The sequence below is a fragment of the Lycorma delicatula genome, chromosome 11 (genome assembly GCF_047948215.1).
Source record: "Lycorma delicatula isolate Av1 chromosome 11, ASM4794821v1, whole genome shotgun sequence".
NCBI lineage: Eukaryota > Metazoa > Arthropoda > Insecta > Hemiptera > Fulgoridae > Lycorma > Lycorma delicatula.
The window spans coordinates 58,075,205-58,085,247 of NC_134465.1; the positions used below are offsets into that span (position 1 = coordinate 58,075,205).

Consider the following 10,043-nt stretch of genomic DNA (forward strand, 5'->3'; position numbering starts at 1 on the left):
ATGACTGCCAAGGAGTCACCTGTCGTGGGACTAGGTCCCAAGTTACAACTCTATGTGATTTGAAGATAAATGAAGCTGTGAAGTTTGTTTAGATTCAGTTCACCAGACAAATTTCTCCTATTTGTTTTGAATATATAAAACCGCACCCCATGGAGGCTCAATCTGACTTCTGTTTAAGTTGTTATTTTGGAGAAAAGTTACAAAGTTTGATCCTAAATGTTACGCCCAAATATATAAACATATGAGTTAAGAAATGAACTGGATGTAATCCAAAATTTATATGTAAGATAATAATAATGAAAAATAATACAGTAGGATGCCAATTTTCCTGATATCTGTCTAACTAGAGTGCTTAAATCCAAACTAGGCAATTTAAAAACTAATAAATTATTTGAAAAATAAATCTTTGCTTCAACAGGAATTTTTTTTATTGATCTTTATTTTACTGCGTTTTTAATTGACTTTTTTGCAATTCACTTGGCAAAGTGAATTGCAAAATTACTTCAGAGGATGATATGTATGATTGTGAATGAAGTGTAATCTTGTATAATCTCAGTTTGACCATTCCTGAGATGTGTGGTTAATTGAAACCCAAACACCAAAGAACACCGGTATCCACGATCTAGTATCCATAGCCTAGTATTCAAATTTATATAAAAGCAACTGCCTTTACAAGGACTCAAACCTTAGAACTCTCGACTTCAAAAATCAGCTGATTTTGCTATGAGTTTAACAATTAGATCAACTTGGCGGGATTTTTAATATCTGAAGTTATAAAATATGTTTTTCAATTAATCTATAATAAAACTATTTAATGTCACAGCCATTTGGATTCTTTTACCTTGCGCTTTATGGGGAAAACAAAATACAAGTTATGAGTTATGAGTTGTATACAAGTTATGAGTCAAAGGTTGCAGAAAAGAGGATAGTAAAGAAAATTATCAGGATTAACCAAAAAATAGATTACTATATTTGACTCTTACATCCTACTGACCTTTTCTAAAATTCAACGTTTTTACGAAGTAAATCCTTCCAAGAGAAGTATGAAGTAAATATTTGTTAACTTTTGCTGTTGATCTTATTCAAGATATTTGGAAACATTCATTTACCTCATTTATACATTGTCCTGTATGAAAAAATTATAGTTATCTACTTGCATTAAAAAAAAAATTATTTCAGCTGTTATTTATTTCAATCACATTCTAAAATATGTTTATACTAATTTAAAAAATAAACTGCCTAATAATGTCATCTGACGCCAGTATGAAACAGCTACAAAGTAGACTATTTCCTAACTCAGTTCCTGTCAAGTAATGGCTACTTCAGCTCGTTGTAGCACAGAGAGTATAATTTGTGCTCTTATTTTGGGCCCTTGATTATGTCGAGCATGTGATCTTAATGTACATGAAGTGGACGAATCCAAGGGGTGTGGTATGTGGTGCTAGACACGAACAACATAATTTCTGAGTTAATGAGGAGCATCACTGTGTCTAAGGGTGCTGGGGAATAAGATGGTGGCCAGCCTGCTGGAGTGGTGGACGTTCATTTGTGTTAGTTTTTTCTTTTTCCTTATTCCTGTTTAGCCTCAGGTAATTACCTTCCAGATAATACTTCAGAGGATGAATGAGTATGATATGGATGATTGTAAATAAAGTGTAGTCTTGTACAGTCTCAGTTCGACCATTCCTGAGATGTGTGGTTAATTGAAACCCAACCACCAAAGAACACCGAAATCCACGATCTAGTATTAAAATCCGTGTAAAAATAACTGAATATACTAGAACTTGAACGCTGGACTTCCAACTTCCAAATCAGCTGATTTGGGAAGACGCGTTGACCACTAGACCATCGCGATAATTCCATTTGAATCAGTTGTGTTTGGTTAGACCACGTCTGGAGACTAAACAAAAAAAGAGAGAGGTAGTCTAGTGGTACCCCCTGGGCTTGTCTAGTGGTTAACTCGTCATCGCAATTCAGCTGATATCGAAGTCGAGAGTTCTAAGACTAAAATCCTAGTAAAGACAGTTACTTTTATATGGATTTGAATACTAGATCGTGGATACCGGTGTTCTTTGGAGGGTGGGTTTCAGTTAACCACACATCTCAGAAATTGGTCTACCTGAAACTGTACAAGACTGCACTTCACTTACTCATACATATCATTCTCATTCATCCTCTGAAATAATACCTGACGCAGATTCCCGGAGGCTAAATAATAAGTCTGTCGTGCAACATGAGGTATGTATATATATATATATTTTTTTTCTTCGAACATTAAAACGACCTCCGTGACGCGAGTGGTAGCGTCTCGGCCTTTCATCCGGTGGTCTCGGGTTCGAATCACGGTCAGGCATGGCATTTTCACACGCTTCAAAAATTGTGTCATTCATCTCATCGTCTAAAGTAATACCTAAGAGGATATAACATTATAATATTTCGTTATTATATAACGAGATATTATAATATCTCGTTATAATATAACGAGATATTTATGTATTGAAGTACGTATTGCGTGTGTTGGCATCAATGATCAATAATTCTGTGACCTATTTGTGTGAAAGCATTGTTAAGGAGAAGTCTGTGTTTTAATATTTGTATTATTTATTTGTTGGTGTTCACTTTTGTTTATCTGACTAAGTAAGTAATTTTATGACGTTCTAATGTAATTTAAGTTTGAGTTTTTTTTGTATTGAATTGATAGTGTGAGCTTTTTAACCTGTGATGTAAGTTCATTTGAGTTCGTTGTAAAAGCGTGTATTTAAGCAACGTGTTAAAAAAGTCATATTTCGTAGGCATATTATTATTAGTTGTTTTTAATTAGTAATTCTCTTTATACATACTGGAAATTATAATACTTACCTTCTTATCCGTTATTTACCGATACTAATAAAAAAGAACAGTTGAGAATTGACTTTGAAACAGACAGTTGTCTTGTAAATTGTAGCTTCAATTATATTACAACATTAATGGAAAGAAGATCTGTTTCATGATAATTCCTAGAAAATGTCAATCGTTTTTATTAGTGGGACTTGCAAAAATTAACGGAGATAGGTTACAAAGAACTGTTGTGACACTGCGCAAAGGAAGAACACCATCTTCACAACTAAGCACATATACCTACTTATCGCAAATTATCGGTTCTATTAAAAAGTCGTAGAAGAAAAAGAATTATAAATAATTTATAAAACAGATAAATAAAACATATGAACATTGTATGAAAACATTACTACTCCTTAACTTAACCAAATTCTAGCTCCCAGAAGTTAGTACTGAATTTTCATACACATGATTGTTTTCATTCCTTTAAGCAGATAGTAGTTGTTTTGTAAATATTTCTGTTGCCTGTTTTTCAGATTGAATGCCTCCTTCACCATCTTCCTCACGTAATGGGGCAGCTCATTTTGATTTATTGTGGAACATTGGCTTATTTTTAAGTTTAATGACATTCTGATTATCTAGAGAGTTGGCATTGGATTGGCATCAAGTGTACAAACTTCTTGTAACTACATGTCAAGCCAAATCAACCATTTGCTTGCCTCTATTGTAGAAACATATAAATTTCTGCAATTTATTTACTTTTCCACCCAGCTGATCTACCACAGTATTGAAAGAGAATTCCATTGGTCAACCTTCAACCGACTTTGTCACCAATCAGTCAATTCATTTAAGTGTCCTAAAAGAACATAAGCTGGTTGCTTGGCCAATTAAAAAAAATTGAAACTTAACTCACTTGTTTCCTACATGTTTCAGGACCTTAAAACTATTTTTTTTTTCATTTTTAATTTAAGCAGTTTACCTGAGGTGGCCATTTTTGTTACAGTGTGCACACCTATTTTTGTGATTGTAAGGGTTTAGAGAAAAAAATATAACTTAAAAACTATAGGTCCTGGAAGGATGAAACAAAAGCAGTTTAATCATATTTTCTCCAGTGGACCAGTCTTTTCCTTGAAAAAATATGATTAAATTGCTTTTGTTTCATCCTTCCAGGACCAATAGATTTTAGTTATAATTTTTTCCATAAACCCTTACAATTATAGGTAATACAAAAATAAGATTGCGCAGCGTAAAAAAAAAAGGTCACCACAGGTAAACTGCTTAAATAAAAAAAAAAAAAAAAAAAAAAAAAAATATAAGGTACTGAGATACGTAGGAAACAAGTGGGTAAGTTTCAATTTTTTTTGAGTTTGTCGCAACCACCCTTGGGTTGTGCTTCAAATGGATTGACCCATTGACCACTGTAATATGTAGTTGTCATTCTTCAGCAAAAATTTTTTTTTATCATGATCAATATCTGACTGGAATTTGATAATTTTCTTATGCTACAAAATTGCATTTCCATGTTCCACATACAAGCTTCAAGCTTATGTAGCAAGATAGAAAGTAAATAAATACTCGTATTATTTAGAATTAAACTTTCATTCATTAAATGTTGAATCTTACAAAATTAATTGATTAATTAATTGATAAATTATATTTATCACTATGAAAAACTTCACCATAAACAATATTTACACTAATGTTTATAAAATACTGAACCAGGAGAATTACTGCAGCAGCTTAACAAATTATTTGATTGTTAAAGATTACAATTAGTATAAAAATTATTTTATAAATTATACAAAAAATCATAAACATTTACTTTGTAGCATTCATTTTTTGTATTGTGTTGCAGCATGTAGATTTAGTAAAACTGAAAGAGGAACCGGTTGATATGATTAATGGTGATATTCCAAAAGATCCTTTAGTAATTGAAGGGACCAACTTGGTTAAATCAAAAAAAAATTTAATTCTCTGATTTAATTAAGTTGGTCTCTGCAGTTGCTACTAGCAGCATTTTTAACATTTAAATTGGGATGATAAAATTTGGCGTAAGAAACATTTTCTAGGTATTCCTATACAACACCTGGCCCATTAAAGACGCTGAATAATAATAATTTGACTGTGGCTAGACTGTTCCTGTGTGTGGTAAGTGACTGAGAGATACAAATTATTTTTATTTAAAAAATTATAAAAAAATCATAAACATTATTGCAGCATTCATTTTTTTTTTTGTGTTGCAGCAAGTGTACTTAATACAACTGAAAGTGGAACCTGTTGATATGATTAATGGTTATATGGTAAAAGGTCCTTCAGCAATTAAACTTAGTTAAACTAACTTAGATAAATAAAAAAATTTTAAAGTTGAAAATTAAATGGTAAGGGTGTTAGATTTTGCATACAGTGGAGTAACCAAACCAGTTATCCTGATGGACTTTGCAAGGCCTGATCTTCATAACTGGAAAAGATAATTTAAAAGTTTATTATATATACTGGATATATCATTGTAATGTTTAAATGGGTAATTGTAAGTAAAAAAAAGTCAGTAATTTTAAAAAGAAAATTGGAATATTTTCCCATTCTTTCTCGTATTAAATGTTCTTTTATGTATTCTTCTGTTATTTTCATTTCTTCTAAGTCTTTTTCAGTTTCTCTGTTTCAGTTATTAGTTTTTAGATTTTTAAAATGTATAATTAGCCTGTCGGTACATTCTTTGTAGATGACCATAAAAGGCGGTTCTTCTTCTTCAAATCGACGCCCACCACTCCAGCAGGCTGGCCACCATCTTATTCCCCAGCCCCCTTACACAGTGATGCTCCTCACTAACTCAGAAATCGCATTCAGTTATGTTGTTTGTGTTTAGCACCACATACCATGCCCTTGGATTCGTCCACTTCATTTACATTAAGATCACATGATCGACATAATCAAGGTCCCAAAATAAGAGCACAAATTATACTTGCTGCGCTACAATTACATGCTGAAGTAGCCATGATCTGACAGGAACTGAGTAAGGAAATAGTCCACTTCGTAGATGTTTCATACTGGCGTCAAATGACATTATTAGGCTGTTTATTTTTTAAATTAGTATAAACATATTTTAGAATGTGATTGAAATAAATAACAGCTGAAATAATTTTTTTTAATGCAAGTTAATAACTAAAATTTTTTGTACAGGACAATGTAAAAATGAGGTAAACGAATGTTTCCAAATATCTTGAAGGAGAATAAGCTCAACAGCAAAAGTTAACATTACTTCATACTTCTCTTAGAAGGATTTACTTCTTAAAAAACTTGAATTTTAAAAAAGGTCAGTTAGATGTAAACGTCAAATATAGTAATCAGTTTTTTGGTTAATACTGATAATTTTCTTTACTATCCTCTTTTCTGCAACCTTTGACTCATAACTCTCTAAAAAAAAAAAAAAAAAAAAAAACCTTCACGTACTTCTACATTTACTATGATAGCCTGACATTCTAGCTATGTAGAATGTCATTAGCTGTATTTTAGCTATGTAGAATGCCATTTACTTTTGGCTTTATATTAATTATAGTTAAATCGTAAGTTTCACAGAAATTCTAAAATATAATAGTATTTTTTTGTAAAAGTTTTCATGAGTCATTGATTAAAACATCTTTGAAATGCAAAGAAAAGGTCAACACTTTTTAGTGTTTGAGATTAATATCTTAACTTCTATTCCCTAAAAAAGTAAGTTGGAATTTAAAGATGGGGAAGTACATACTAGATTTTTGACTTAACCTTGAGTAATTACTGTTTTATTTCTGTATCGATAACATTTTTTTTCTCTATCCTGCTACAAACTATGAGTTATTTTTTATTAAATAAATAGGGATATCTTTTCCAAAATTTTCTACAGGATTTGTTTATTGATAAATATGTTTGGTGTTTTAAAACTGGGCTTTTTGATATAAGGAATGTTAACCCTATTGGAAGTGTACCAGGTCCCTTAGTAAGAGGGTTGTGTGGATAATTTGGTAACTACCCCAAAAAAATTTTCACTAATATAAAAAATAAAATTTTTGGATAACACGATTTATTGAAAACATAATTTATAACTACAGATATTAAAAATACCGCCAAGTTGAAATCATTGTCATTTACTTTGTAGCATGCATTTTTTGTATTGTGTTGCAGCAAGTAGATATAGTATACAACTGAAAGAGGAACCGGTTGATATGATTAATGCTGATATTCCCAAAGATCGTTTAGTAATTGAAGGGACCAACTTGGTTAAATCAAAAAAAAATTTAATTCTCTGATTTAACCAAGTTGGTCTCTGCAGTTGCTACTAGCAGCATTTTTAACATTTAAATTTGGATGATAGAATTTGGCGTAAGAATCATTTTCTAGGTTTTCCTATACAGAACCTGGCCCATTAAAGTCGCCGAATAATAATAATAATAATTTGACTGTGGGTGGACTGTTCCTGTGTGTGGTAAGTGACTGAGAAATACAAATTATTTTTATTTAAAAAATTACAACAAATCATAAACATTATTGCAGCATTCATTTTTTTGTTTTGTGTTGCAGCAAGTGTACTTAATACAACTGAAAGTGGAACCTGTTGGTACGATTTATGGTGATGTGCCAAAAGGTCCTTTAGCAATTAAAGTTAGTTAAATCAAAAATTTTTAAAGTTGAAAATTAAATGGTAAGGGTGTTAGATTTTGCATACAGTGGAGTAACCAAACCAGTTATCCTGATGGACCTTTGCAAGGCCTGATCTTCATAACTGGAAAAGATAATTTAAAAGTTTAATATATATACTGGATATATCATTGTAATGTTTAAATGGGTAATTGTAAGTAAAAAAAGTCGGTAAAATTAAAAGAAAATTGGAATATTTTACAATTCCTTGTCAATGAATGGAAATGGAAATGACTTCTGGCACCTGTTATAACATGAACACTGTAACTGCAGTTGAATGGTAGAAACAAGTCTTTTTCATCTATACTAATAAGATTAAAAACATTAAATTGCCAAGAAAACATAAACCCCCCTTGGAGCACTTATTTATTGAGGTAAAATGGTATCACTTGTAACGGGTTTTTCTTGATCATTGAGAAATTTAACTTTTTTTTATAAAAAACCTTTTTATTTGCCATAAACATATACAAAAACACTTTTAGGTGCAAATTTGAGATATTTATCCCAGCTCCATCACAGGTATTTGAAGTGTAAATTAAATTTAAAAAAAATTAGTTTTACAATAATTCATGAAAATTTAGAAGTAAGTATATCAGTATTAATATTATTTATGGTAGAACTATTAACATATATCTACATAAAACAAAATAATTCAAACTGTGTATGTCACCCTACCGATTGAAAATATTACCAAAAGTGAATTTTCGCTGTTTTTCATGTTCAACATCATTGGTAATTTTCTCAGAGAAAGCAGAGAGATAGAAAGAAATAGACCAGTGGACTAGTCTTTTCCTTGAGAAAATATTAATCTGCTTTTGTTTCATCCTTCCAGAACCCAATAGATTTTAGTTTTAATTTTTTCCGTTAACTCTTAAAATTATTGGTAATACAAAAATAGGTTTGCGCACCGTAAAAAAAATTGCCACCACAGGTAAAGTGCTTAACTAAAGAATTAAAAAAAAAAAATATTTTTAAGGTCCTGATATATGTAGGAAACAAATGGACAAGTTTCAATTTTTTTGAGTTGGTCAAGCAAACCACCCTTGGGTTGCTTCAAATGGATTGACCCATTGACCACTGTAATACATAGTTGTCATTCTTCAGCAAAAATATCTATATCATGATCAATAGTATTATTTAAAATCAAACTCTCATTCATTAAATGTTGAATCTTACAAAATTTATATTTTTATAATTTGGTATGTATTGATGAGATATAAGATTAGAATCCAAAATTTTAGGTAACGTTATCTCCAAAGGTAAATTATATTTATCACTATGAAAAACTTCACCATAAACAATATTAACACTAATGTTTGTAAGATTAGAAAATACTGAATCAGGAAAATTACTGCAGCAGTTTAACAAATTAGTTGATTGTGAAAGATTACAATTAGTATAAAAATTATTTTATAAATTATACAAAAAATCATTGACATTTACTTTGTAGCATGCATTTTTTGTATTGTGTTGCAGCAAGTAGATATAGTACAACTGAAAGAGGAACCGGTGGATATGATTAATGGTGGTATTCCCAAAGATCGTTTAGTAATTGAAGGGACCAACTTGGTTAAATTAAAAAAAAATTAAATTCTCTAATTTAACCAAGTTGGTCTCTGCAGTTGCTACTAGCAGCATTTTTAACATTTAAATTTGGATGGTAGAATTTGGCGTAAGAATCATTTTCTAGGTTTTCCTATACAAAACCTGGCCCATTAAAGTCGCTGAATAATAATAATTTGACTGTGGCTAGACTGTTACTGTGTGTGGTAAGTGACTGAGAGTTACAAATTATTTTTATTTAATAAATTATGAAAAAATCATAAACATTATTGCAGCATTCATTTTTTTGTTTTGTGTTGCAGCAAGTGTACTTAATACAACTGAAAGTGGAACCGGTTGATACGATTAATGGTTATATGCCAAAAAGTTCTTTAGCAATTAAACTTTTTTTTTTTTTTTTTTGTCTTCAGTCATTTGACTGGTTTGATGCAGCTCTCCAAGATTCCCTATCTAGTGCTAGTCGTTTCATTTCAGTATACCCTCTACATCCTACATCCCCAACAATTTGTTTTACATACTCCAAACGTGGCCTGCCTACACAATTTTTCCCTTCTACCTGTCCTTCCAATATTAAAGCGACTATTCCAGGATGCCTTAGTATGTGGCCTATAAGTCTGTCTCTTCTTTTAACTATATTTTTCCAAATGCTTCTTTCTTCATCTATTTGCCGCAATACCTCTTCATTTGTCACTTTATCCACCCATCTGATTTTTAACATTCTCCTATAGCACCACATTTCAAAAGCTTCTAATCTTTTCTTCTCAGATACTCCGATTGTCCAAGTTTCACTTCCATATAAAGCGACACTCCAAACATACACTTTCAAAAATCTTTTCCTGACATTTAAATTAATTTTTGATGTAAACAAATTATATTTCTTACTGAAGGCTCGTTTAGCTTGTGCTATTCGGCATTTTATATCGCTCCTGCTTCGTCCATCTTTAGTAATTTTACTTCCCAAATAACAAAATTCTTCTACCTCCATAATCTTTTCT

General features: G+C 31.1%; 1 long non-coding RNA gene across 1 annotated transcript; it reads left to right on the forward strand.

Annotated features, from left to right (window-relative positions):
* The first annotated feature begins 2,555 nt into the window (after positions 1-2,555).
* LOC142332535 (uncharacterized) lies at positions 2,556-9,428 on the forward strand. Its single transcript, XR_012758320.1, has 4 exons — positions 2,556-2,637; positions 5,995-6,127; positions 8,962-9,254; positions 9,351-9,428. It is a non-coding gene; the product is annotated as an uncharacterized LOC142332535 (long non-coding RNA).
* The last annotated feature ends 615 nt before the right edge of the window (positions 9,429-10,043 follow it).